The sequence below is a fragment of the Trachinotus anak genome, unplaced genomic scaffold, assembly GCF_046630095.1.
Source record: "Trachinotus anak isolate AG129_WGS33_773 ecotype Australia unplaced genomic scaffold, CSIRO_AGI_Tana_v1 ptg000007l, whole genome shotgun sequence".
NCBI lineage: Eukaryota > Metazoa > Chordata > Actinopteri > Carangiformes > Carangidae > Trachinotus > Trachinotus anak.
Genome location: NW_027273858.1, coordinates 1,688,334 through 1,700,594, shown reverse-complemented (window position 1 = coordinate 1,700,594; position 12,261 = coordinate 1,688,334).

Sequence of the window (12,261 nt, the reverse complement as noted above, 5' to 3'; positions counted from 1 at the left end):
TTTGACAAAACTTGTGTTTCATTATATATTTGTAATAAACCAAGTATTCAAGGCTCACTGGATCCTGCTGGTGTTATATTTTGAATGGCTGGGCCTTTGGCAAAGCCTTCAACTCCACTGTGGCATTTCCTCCCCCCGTCTGGTGATACTGTGTTTGTGAACCAGACAAGTGTGGTTTGAGCAACATGTGTAAAAACTGCTTACTGAAGAGACTCATCAGTCAAACACTGACTTCAGGTAAATAGGAGATCTAAGCATAATGTTTTCACTGCCTCTCTCTCACCTCAAGAGGCTTGAAAACAATATCAACCTCTGATTCATTTTTCCAATTGACACCCATGCAATTCTGGCATTTTACCTTTAGCAGTGGCTGTCTGACATTTTCTCACATTCACTAGCTGCAGCGAGAGGAATGAATGCTAATCAGTTACACACAGAGCTGGAATATTCTACATCTTGCAGAAATTATCAACACAAAGATTAATTCTAATGGAATATGAATAAAAACGGGTGATTCATTCCATCAAGCCATGTTTTTTTTCTTTTTTCATATTTAATTTAGCATTCTTGAGGGTCTAGGCCTTTGTACAGAGGAGGGCTCTAATGATTTTACATTGGCCTGTCATCTGATCAGCGGCCTGTAGCAGGCTCATGTATCCAGCTTCACCATTTTTATTTATATACTTATTTGTGTGTATGTGTGTGTGTCAGAGAGGGAGTGCCTGCTTATGGGGATCTACATGGCAGCTTCATAACTCAACCAATTCCACAGTGGGTGGTTGTGTTATGCTATTGTGTTGCAAACATGACAAATCGCTAACTCACTACTCACTAATTGTCCCTTGAGCCTGGAATACAAGTGCTTGTTGTGAGCTAATTGTCACCCACAGGGACTGCACAAATCCACTGTTGTGAGCTGAAACAATATGCACATGGTTGGAACACTGTTATTAAAAGCAAATCCATAATAGATTACTGATCACCTGAAAACTGGTAATCCACAAGGGATCTAATAGATTCTTCAAAGCTGTTAACATATTACCATCAGCTTGGAGTTAGTGATCAAAAATTCATTAAAATTGAGGTGAGCTGAACAGTCTCATCTAATTTGTGCCCTCATTTAAGTCATTAAATTAACTGCAGTCCACTGGGAGCTGCCTTATTGGAACTGGGAAGAGTTGACTTAAACACTTTGCAAACACTTTACAAACAGAAGCATCTTGTCTTTAGCATAACCCTCAATATGATGGGTACATGCATAAATCTGCATATTTTGCATTTTTGTCCACATCACAAGCATAGATTTAAATGTAAATTGTATGCAAACAGACAGAATTCAAATGCTGTCTTACATGTAAATGCCTTATATCCTTTTGCTGTAAGATTTTTTGAGCAAAATCATCAGTTCTGAAAATGATGTGAGTGAAATAGCTGCAGCTGTTAACATTTCATTTCTTCTTTTTCATGGCCAAAAGATAATATGCTCTGTAAATCATCTTAAGGTTATTCAGCCTGTGAGTTAACTGAACTTAGGTTAAATAGTTAGTTTCAAGTCTTTTATGAGTTCCAAAAAATCTAAAACTGACTGAGTTAAGTGAACTTCAGTGCATATGAAACAGCCAAGGCTGCTCCCTTCTTCTAAGTGTAAGAAGGTTGGAACTGAACTCCTTATTAACCTTCATCATGGTTAGCATTGTTTTTATTATTATGAAGAAAAAAAAGAAAAGGAACAACCTTCAAATGTGTTAAAGACACAAAGCACGTTTACGTCACAGAATCATCTTAAAACTACAACTCTACAACTAGCTCTTTTTCCACTGGTGTAAAAACTCACTAAGATCCGCTAACAATGGAAAAGGTAGAATCTGCATTCACTCCCAGGTCAAACGACCCTGCAGTAGACTTGGTATTTATCAGCTCTGGCTCCGATCGGCATTGATGTAAACACAACACCCAGGTGAACTCGATAACTTACATCTTTTAGAGCACAAACACTCAAATCAATAAAACATATATATTTAAATTCAGTTAATGAGAAGAGACCAGTTCCTTTTCTCTCCTGTATGACCTCTGATTCATCAACAAACCAAGTGCAGCTAATCTTTTGGATGAGACTTCTCCCACCTTTTCTTTGTCTCTTAGCTGATTTGTATTCCTCTTTTTTTTCAGAGATGGACAAACTGTCATTTTCACATATTAAATTTTAATCTTCCAATTTTTCCCTGGATGCAAATGATTTGTTATGAGTCACCTTTCTCCACTGAATTATACATCTATTGAGATTACAACACACATCACATTAAAGCACGTAAACAATTGCAAACGCAGACATATCTACAAACAAAAATGCAAATACAGTGTTATATCAGTGATATTTCGATCCTTTAAACAAAAGAATGTTGTTTTTACTGTATTTATCCCTCAGTCTTTTCCTCTCCCTCTCACTGTCTCTCTCTCCTGCCCATCTTTTCTCTCTCATCAGTGTCAGTACTGATTCTGACGCTGAGATATCTTGCTGTTTGTTATTCTTAATAAGGGTGTGTGTCCTGTGTCAGTGTGTGTGAGAGTACAATTTGATGGTGTCTTGCTGCTATTTGCTCTTGCTACTTGCTAAAGCTACGTTTAAACAGAGAAGGTGATTGTTTTCTTTCTAATCCCCACCACCACCACCACCACCGTGCAATTATTCCCTGCTGGTGATGAGCTGCTATGTTGAGAACATTAAATCTCACTTCCTTTCACTTCAGGTTCACACTTCCTGTAAGTGGCTGGGATACCCACGCTGAGCCATACTGTGATCAAATATCATAACCAGAGCAAATGATGCAGGAACAGCAATGAAAATAAAATGAACAGATTTTATAAATAGCATTTTCTCTCAAGTTCCCTGAACGACCACACTTGTTTTGTGCAAAAAAACACAGCACAAAACATGGATTTGTTGAGGGCAGAATTTGGAACAGACAGCAGATACATCCTCTGCTGTAAGACTGCAATCAACATGCATGTGATCATGGCTCAATATGACACCCAGAGACTTAAGGGGCCTGAAAATGTATTTTCTAAATCAGCCTCTTACTATAATGGCGGAAACCCGAACACATTATCTTCTGCCATAGTTAGACACATTAGAGATTTATGTATTTGTGTTTTTGTCTGTGCTGTTCTCATTGGTCTGCAGAAAGTGGGGGTTCATTGGAAGAAAGTGGTGACAAGCTCCATTTAGGTTTTGTCAACATTTGAATTATGATGACTATTGACAACAGTTGGAGGGTTGTTTAGTTCCTGTCAATCAAATCTGATCAGTTTCTAAATGATAAAAACTTAATGATAAATATAATTTTTCAACTTTTTTCAACTTAAATGTTGCATATTTAGTTAATATTCATACATTTTAATACCTAACATCTGAATTCTAGCTTTCTAGGGCTTTAAAACAGTGATCCCCAAGTTAGAGCATCTTTAGCTCCAGTAATGTGATGTATTCTTGAGTGAAATGGAATTTGTGGCGTTTCTTCACAAAAAAGATTTAAATGAAATCCTGCAGATTTTATTAGAATGGAAGTGGGCATGGCTCAGAGAACACAGGCTCTGCTCCAGACGTAAGAAAATCTCATTCCAAATCCCATTGACAGTGGTAACTATGCTAATAACTAAAAATCCAGCCTTGGAACAGAGTCTTTCTCAACAGTATGTTGTGTGGATGTTGGGATATGCAGCTGACTGTTCTTATTTGCTTTTAGCAAAAGTTTAGAGAAGTATGCTCAGTCATAAATATTAGATTTCGGAGCCAGATTGAAAAAAAAAAAGAAAATGAAACCTTTGAGTGGGCAACACTCCAATGCAGTTGACTAGAGGCCAGCAGGAGTAGGTGGAGGATGTACTGGACACCCCAGAGGGCACAAAATTGCAATTTTCCCCTGTAAACAGTCTTGTGCAGGAGAAATTAATTATTATTAATGAACCATTGATGAAGTGACTCTATAAAGAGAGGAGACAAAGAAAGAAGCAGAAGGTGTAAAGGAGAAAAGTGTAGCAGCTCTGATGGGCATTAATGAGAGGGACCACAGTGTCTGTGTTTACTCAGTTATTTTCTTATGCAGGCATGCTCCACTCAGTCATCAGTGAGGGATAAGATAATGATGTGAGATGGACGAAGAAAGGCGTCCTGCTGAGAGAGGAGATGCAGGAAAAACACAGGAGTGAGTGTCCTATTTGGCTGCTGCTCAGCAGGAGTTACGGCTAAAGAAAAAGTGGTGATTTTCACACATTAGCTGGGAAAATATAACATACACAGGAAAACACAGGAGGCTTTCACACGTTAACCAGCCTGGTGGAAAACTTGACTAAAACCTGATTTAAAGGGACAATTTAGCAGGGAAAAAACAGGCAAAAATTCAGTGTGAAGTCTTTACTACCTTTTAAACAGATCCCAATATTTTTTAGGAAAAAAGGCTGTTGTTCTAATTTATCTTTGCAACAATAATAGCATCAGTTTGAGAGTAATGATCAGGATCAAATTCCCAAAAAACAATTTAAGGGTTGACGTTGGTGTGTTTACAGGTGGGAAACAGATTAAATATTTAATTATCTTTGCTGTTTTTAAAAGGATCTGAAATCTCTAAAAAAAAACAAAATGGTGCACCCCCCACTGAAAACCCAAACACACCTTTCACCCTTTAATTGATTGACTGAAAGCTTGACACCAGACCTGTGGGTGTGTGGCAGATGAAGACAAGGTCTGCTGGATTTCCAAGCTGGCTCGCCAGTGTTGGCAATTGCTGAAAAATTTGAATTTAGCTGCTTATTATTTATTGATGAAGGCAAAATGTCTTTCTTGAAGGGAAGAGTGTTGAGGTCTTAGCTTGAACCTCTTTGTCTCCAGGCTATTTGTGATGGTGGGATTCATAAATACTGACTTGCACTTATCTGGAGTGATCTACGTTGTCAGCTGAATGCCTGAAAAGCAAATTTGCTTAGCATCAGCTGGACTACAGCACTTTCTTAGTAAGCATAGCATTGGCTTGGTTTGGACAGTATGCTGTACTGATGCCCAGAAAGCTGTGTAACACCACTGCAGAGTGACATAATGTTGTGCAAAATCAGCAGGCATGTTTTCATTAAAACTTGAGAAATTCCAGCAAAAACAAAATATGAATCAGTGCTTCCATCAACTATTTTACAAAAATCAATGGAGCACCAGTAACTCTGATACATCATGGCATTTCATTGTTGCCTCCCACCCACAATGACATTTGCCTCATGTACCCTGTGGTGTTTTTATCACCCGCTATAGTGAGAGAGGGGGTGTGATAGAGAGGGGGTGTGTCATGCAGCAAGAGCCCCTGTCTGGAATCAAATCAGACCTTCTGTTAGTGTAGAAGAGGCCTGTGATGATCAGGGGCAGCACTGCATGAATGTTTTGTCGGCAGTAGAAGAAAAAGGAGCAAGTAGCACAACATCAAGGTTCATATAAAAAATCTGTTTATCAGCTTTTATCACATCTTCTGTTTTTACGGTGTGCCACTTCAGCTAAGCATAAAAACATATTTTCAATATCTTTTTTGCTTTAATTGGTGTTTGCATATGAAAAGCGATGCCTCGCAAATGTGCTGTGTTGTGTTGTTAGTACATTGTTATATTCAATGAAAAGATAAAGATGATTCATACTGACGTTGCCTTCAAGCTACTGACAAATGTCAGTTTCCGTGGACATGAGAAGTATCAGCAGGACTTAGCACCTCAGCAGGAATTAGGAACTGACAACTGTGACTCGATCAATTTGGAAAACATTTACATCTAGTTTAGTCAAATGTATTTTGGATCCCCATTGACTTGCACTACAAAAATGCCAGTCCCCCGCAGAAAGCCAGTGGCCTTAAAATAAGTTAACCTTTCTTAAAGTAATGGGACAATTGAAGAGAAACTAACAAGTGTAAACTAATCAGCTTGCATGTGGCTTAAAGAGTGAAATATTTTGGTTGACCATGCCTTCCAAATGCAAATAGGCCACAGCTGCCAATTTCTCAATTACAACAGTATGAAAACCTTTTAGATGTCTTGAAGAAAAGTGGGGTTTTTGTGTGAGAAAAAAAAGTCATCATGGTTATGTTTTTTTGTTTTGTTTAGTTTTTTTGGATGGAAAAATGCCCCGAACCCATTCCTTAACAGCAGTGTGTAGCAGCAAGCCCCTGTCAATATTGTCTAATTTGAATGAATTGAGGTAGAAAGTGGTAAAGGGCATGCTGTGTTTGTGTATGTGAGATGGGGAGAGGGGGAGAAAACACCAAAGACAGTTAGATAGAGAGAAGGACAGAATAAGACGAGAAGAGAAAGAGACATTAAGGAAAAGAGAGAGAGAGTCACTATGCACAGAATGATACTTACACTGTGAAATCCAATAGTCAATATTTTGTCAGAAGTCTAATCTCCCATGTCTGGTGAGTGTGTGAGAATGCCATTTTGTATGATGTGGTGTGCTTGCTGTGTGTGCAGGGTGTTTATTATGTGCATGCCTCCTCTCTCCCTCTTAGATGTCAACTTCATGTTGTAAGAAAGCCAATGCTGGTCAGGAAATCTTATAAGACAGCTCAGTTACATTCCTGCAAGAAATCGTGTCATTGAATAATTGGTGCTAATGTTGGAAGTGTTGCCATTGTAAACTACTTTGATCTGTATGTACATGTGTGTGTGATAGGATATATATATGTAAATGACGGAGAAGCTTCCAGCTGTTAAAATCAGAAACTGTTGGACTAGTTTTAATCAGCCAGAACATGCTATCAGAGATAAGAAGAGAGGAAAGATTGAAATGGAGAGGGTGGGGCAATAGAACGGAAGAGAGCAAGAAACAAGCACACATAATGTTAGATACATGCCAAGTAGATCCAGAATGTAGGTTTTTATGCAGAACCAGCCCTCTGAAAACCTGAAATAGACTGGATTATTTCACTTTCTATTGTATTTACAAATCTTTCATTCCACTTAATGGGACCTGACAACATGAAGAATGTGTCTGAAGGTTCTCAGTCATCCCGGTCATGCTATCTTCACATGTATCTAAGAGATAACATGAGGAATGCCTGCTGTTTCTTTAGTTAGATAACACTCATTTCCAAATTGAATGCATCTTCATTAATTTAGGGAGTTTTACAGCTTTCCATAATTGGGTGGTCTTTCCAAGCCATGCCTCCTCGAGTGGCACAGTGTGAGTGTTTCCCCACTGCACAGCACGGTAACACAGCAAGTTGTTAAAGATGTGTTGGAAGTGTGCTATAGTCACAAACCACAGTAAGAGCCTGTCGCCTGCAGCTCTTTCTGTTTGGACTGTTCCTCCTCGCAATATCGAAAACTGACTCTGACCAAACAGCACAGAACACGTCCATATCTGGTTGATTAGAGGTGCTGTTCTATTGAAGAGCAGAAAAACTGATGAAGTTCTACTTACTTAGTTCACCAGTGGAAAGCTTTATTGTGAAGCAGCAAGAACAGGAAATGTTCAATTTGCAATTTATGAAATTGTAACTGTAATTATAGCTTTTGCTTATTGTACGCGAGCTAACACAGGCAAATCCACACCCAAAACTTAACTACTAGTTCTGTGTCAGGGCAAAATACAGTCATCCCCTCACAAAATAATAATAAGAAGAATAAAAAAGACCATATGAGACAGATTCAGTATGAATATCAGGATATAGTTGTCTGAAATCAGCCTGAAAACCTCTTTGGGTGGGAGTCACAGTGTCTGTGTGTGCAGTCTATGAAATTTCATGGATACTTTAAAACTCTTATTATAACATAACCTGATGTCTTCTAAACTGCAGTGCCTGTAGTGTAGTTTTTATATTCCTGTATTATCATTTTTCCTATTGTACTGCTTTTATTTTGTATTGTAAATTAATAAAATGACAAACATATAAGTAATTAAATATCATTTGTGTGTCTTGGGTCTAACAACTTCTGTGACATCCTCCCGCTTTTTATTTATTCTATTTTATTTCTATTTTGTTTTGTTGTGTTACAAAATCCCAGCCCCTCCCCAGCCACCTTGCTAACTTCATCTCCACTGCTCCAAAACAAGCTGCTTCTTCTTCTCTCTCTACACTGCCACCTCCCTCGCCTTTTATTGGCGGACATGTTTTAATAAAGGAGGGTAAAAGTCAAACTCTCTTTTCTATCTTTCTGTCTTGCTCCGTTTCTCAAATCTATAAACTGAAAGCCCACTTTTCCCCGCCCCACTGCCGCAGACACAGATATGTAAGGAGGAGACTAATGCACAGAGTTAGGGCTCTGATTAAATGAGTCTAGAGTGTAGGAGGCGAGCTAATGTTTAGCGTTGTCTGACTGATTAAAGCATAGCACACAAGTGATTGCTATGCAGCTCTGCTCCTCACTGCTAACTCATACACAAGGCTGCTCTCTGTTCTCTCTCCACGTCTCTTCATCTCTAGATCTCGCTTTAATTCTCCGTCTTTGCCCCTTTGCTTCACTAATTCTGTCGATCGCTCCTTCTCTCTCTCTCTCTGTCACTCTGATTTTCTTTCCCTCTCATTTCCATCCCTCTAACCTTGCTTTTATTTGCTTCTTTTTTTGAGGATGGGGTCCAGCCTCACTGTCAGCCTGGAAAAGAATAAACAGGTAAGGCAGATGGATGGATACTGCCTCCAGGCTAAATGTCTCTAATTTTCTGCTGTTCCCTGTCCCTCTGCCTGCCTGTGTTTCTCTGTCTATCTCCAAATGAAACCCAATCCCTCTGCCATCCTCTGCCCCTCTTAGACGGCCCCAGCTCCCTCAATTTCCCCCCGCTCAGTTACCGTGCCGACAGCCCAAATTCAATTACTGAAGGCTGTGTGATAATCCCAGGCCACTGATTGGTCACTGCAGCCCTAAATTAAGTGAACGCATCGGGAGACAAGAGAGGGTTAATACACAGAAATAGTAAGATAAAATGTTGAGTATGACAAAAAAGGAGAGAAGGAAAAAAAGGGAAACTTAAGACATAGGTTAAAGAGCTAAAATGAAACATGTGCCCCATTCATTTTATCCCCTTAAAGCCCCTGGTATCCTTCAGGCTCAGCGCTAAAACAAACAACCTTGCCCTTAAAAGCTTGGTCCATAATCCCTGTGTAATCACCCAGGCAGCCTCACCACACATAACCAAAACATGAGAATAAAGACAGAGATATGTTTCTGTTTTTATTTAAAATGAACTGGCTGGATTCCACATCAAATACAGAAAGCTTGACAGGGTATATTATCCTGAGCATTAGATGAAAATGTAATTTGAAAGCTGCAATAAGTTTGTTTCTCTCTGCAGTGTTTACAGAAATCAAAGGAGAACTGATCTGGAACAGATTGTTTAAACTATGACGAGTTAGGAGAAATCTATAAAGGCTTATTTTCTGTCTTGTAGAAAAACTCACCAAGGGGGAAGGAGATTATTTGAGGTCATTCTATAAACTGAGCCTGTGTCATTAGTAACCCCCAGGAGTTGGTCGCCCTTCACACAACCAAACACTGACTTATTAGGTTTTTATCAACAACACAAACTGGGAAAATGACAACTGCTGTGGCCTCTGGAGAACAGACAGTTTTCTCACCATACGTCCTGTGGGCTGTAGACTGAGCACATGAAAAGTGAGCGTGATGGCAATGTATTACAAAGATGCTCAGAACTATATATGTGCTACTGAAGAGCAACTCGGCGATTCGAGATTCTTGTCTGTTTCTTTGTAGAATCATTTTAAAGAACTGCAGCTGTAAGGCTGAATCCAAATTTTTTTTTTTCAATGTTGAATAAATTCTATTTCCTACTTTTTTCCAAAGCAAAGCCTCTGTGCTTTCAAAGCTCTTAAATTACCTTTTGTAAATAATAATGGCCTTTTTGTGTGTAAGACTCTTATCACTTGTATGAGAAAATTGTCCAGTGAAACTTGAGTAGCACAAAAGTCGAGTTTTATAAACCAATCACCATCATATCACATTCCTCAGTGGTTGGGGGCTTTTATGCAAATAAAATAAAACTACACCAACTTTTTAAAAAGTAATTTACCCAGAACAAAGTGAGTTAGGGGCATGTATTTTCCTTTGCACTCTAAGGAAGGACATTGTTCAGGACATGAGGCAAATAGGCCGAATGCACAACCAGTGTGTTAACATGACAACTACAGTGACAGTATTGAACATCTATCAACAGTCAATCTATCAACTGAACTCCAATCAGTGTCCAACATTTTCCCTGTTCAATAGGTTACCAAGATCAACAGATTAACAACGACGACGCTGTTCGGTGACACGAGGATGAAACAACAACATTTACCATTAACATTTTAGATTTGCTCAAGAAAACTGAGCTTTTCAACATTGTACACGATCCTAAACCAAATGTATGCATGTTTCTCTACATGATGACTGTTCAGTTCCATCCAACCACGTCCAGCATCAGAATGTGAACAATGCTCAGGTCTGGGTTTCAGTCAGTCCAGCATTATTTTGTAAATAAGCTGTGTATGTTCTTTCACTCATGTCCAATCACCCGTAAGATGGTAACAGCCAAACTGAGGCTTAAACATCATCCTTACTCAGACTGAATCATCTCCACACACACACACACACACACACACACACACACACACACACACACACACACAGGAGGAAAAAGGAAGAAAAATCTCCCTCATTCTTTTGCTCTCGCCTCACGTCTTTTATTTTGACGGCTCTTACAATCTTTTTGAAAGTTTACATTGATTTTTAGCTTCTGTTACTGCTGTTTTCAACAAGTGTCCCTGTTTGTGTCTACATGTGTCCTAGTGTCCCTACATATATCTGTTGTGTGCTTGTGCATCCTGTGGGTGGCCCAGCTGATGGTTGTATACCTCCTCTCTGTTTGGACTTTGTGGATCAGCGTGCACAACAACAGAATCGTCTTTCGTCTCCGGACCTCTCAGGACTGCTGTCTCAGCTGAATGTTTACAACATGAGACTGCAGGCTCTCATTGTGGTCACCACACACAGCATGACTGCACTTCTCCCCAATGTGCTATGTTTCAGTTTCAAATGCCCTTCATGACATATATTAATGTAAATGCAGAGCCTGCTGAGAGCCAGTGATCACTTAAAGGTTCAAGAAGCAAGCTGGTGGTCAAAAGGTTGTGGTTTGAATTTCCGGGTGGGTAAATCTTAAGAGAAATACTATCTTGTCCTTTAAAGCATTATTCTATTTTCTCCTCCTTTGCTCTCTGTTATTTAAGGATTGAAATATGCTGACGAAACTATTTTCTTTGCCATTTTTTTTCTTTCTTTAGACAGTGAAGCTTAAGAAAATCAACCCCAAAGCTGCAAACAGAATGATGCTCTAACAACTTATGGGTATATTTAATTTTCAGATTGCACAAAGCCTGACAAAGCACATTGTGAGGGTAGCATTAAAACTGTAAGAGAAAGACATGACTTCACATCTTTTTACATGCATGTATCATGACAGGGTGAAGATGTGTGCTTAAAAATTGATGCTAGTCAGATGATTTTGATCAGAATCAATGATCTTGATGGATAGCGATATGAAAATAAGGTTCATCATGGAAATAGCCAGAGGTAAAGTTACAATGGAATGACACTTTCAGCTTTTTCTATTCTATCAGACACTTACTGCAAAACCTACGCCAGAAGATTTTTAAAAAGTCTCATTAGTCATATGTTATCTAGACAGAGAACATCTCACATTAGCTCTCACACTTGAATACTCACACTCTCACCTCTGACCATCAAGCTCACTGTATCAAACAAACTGTCTTTATTTATGAGAATAAAGGTGCCCCAGACCACTTCAGTAGCCTTGGACAGCAATTAAATGAGATTGTACCATTTTCTTACAGAAAGGGGGGACGCAGTTTCATGATGACTCTGCTGGGACACTAAGCTGGACCACATGTGTGGCTATCAGTCAAACTGATCTCCCCTCAGTTAAGCTTTATACTTCTCATCCTGTACCAAGGAGCTCAACTATAAACTGCTCCAGTGGAGCTGCTCACTTGATATTACAAGTAAATAAAAACACAGAAACGCAAGTGCTTGGAACTACTGTAAGCACCCTAAGTACAGCAGTCCTCTTGCCTATAATTACTTTTATTCAATGTTTAAAGGAACAGCGTGAATTCTAAAGAAATAAAGAGCTTGGTGGTTGTTTTGATGTAAATGTTCTCATCTAAACGAAAAATGTTCCCACTAACCAAATAAAAAAAATAAATAAAAAAAATCAGGGTT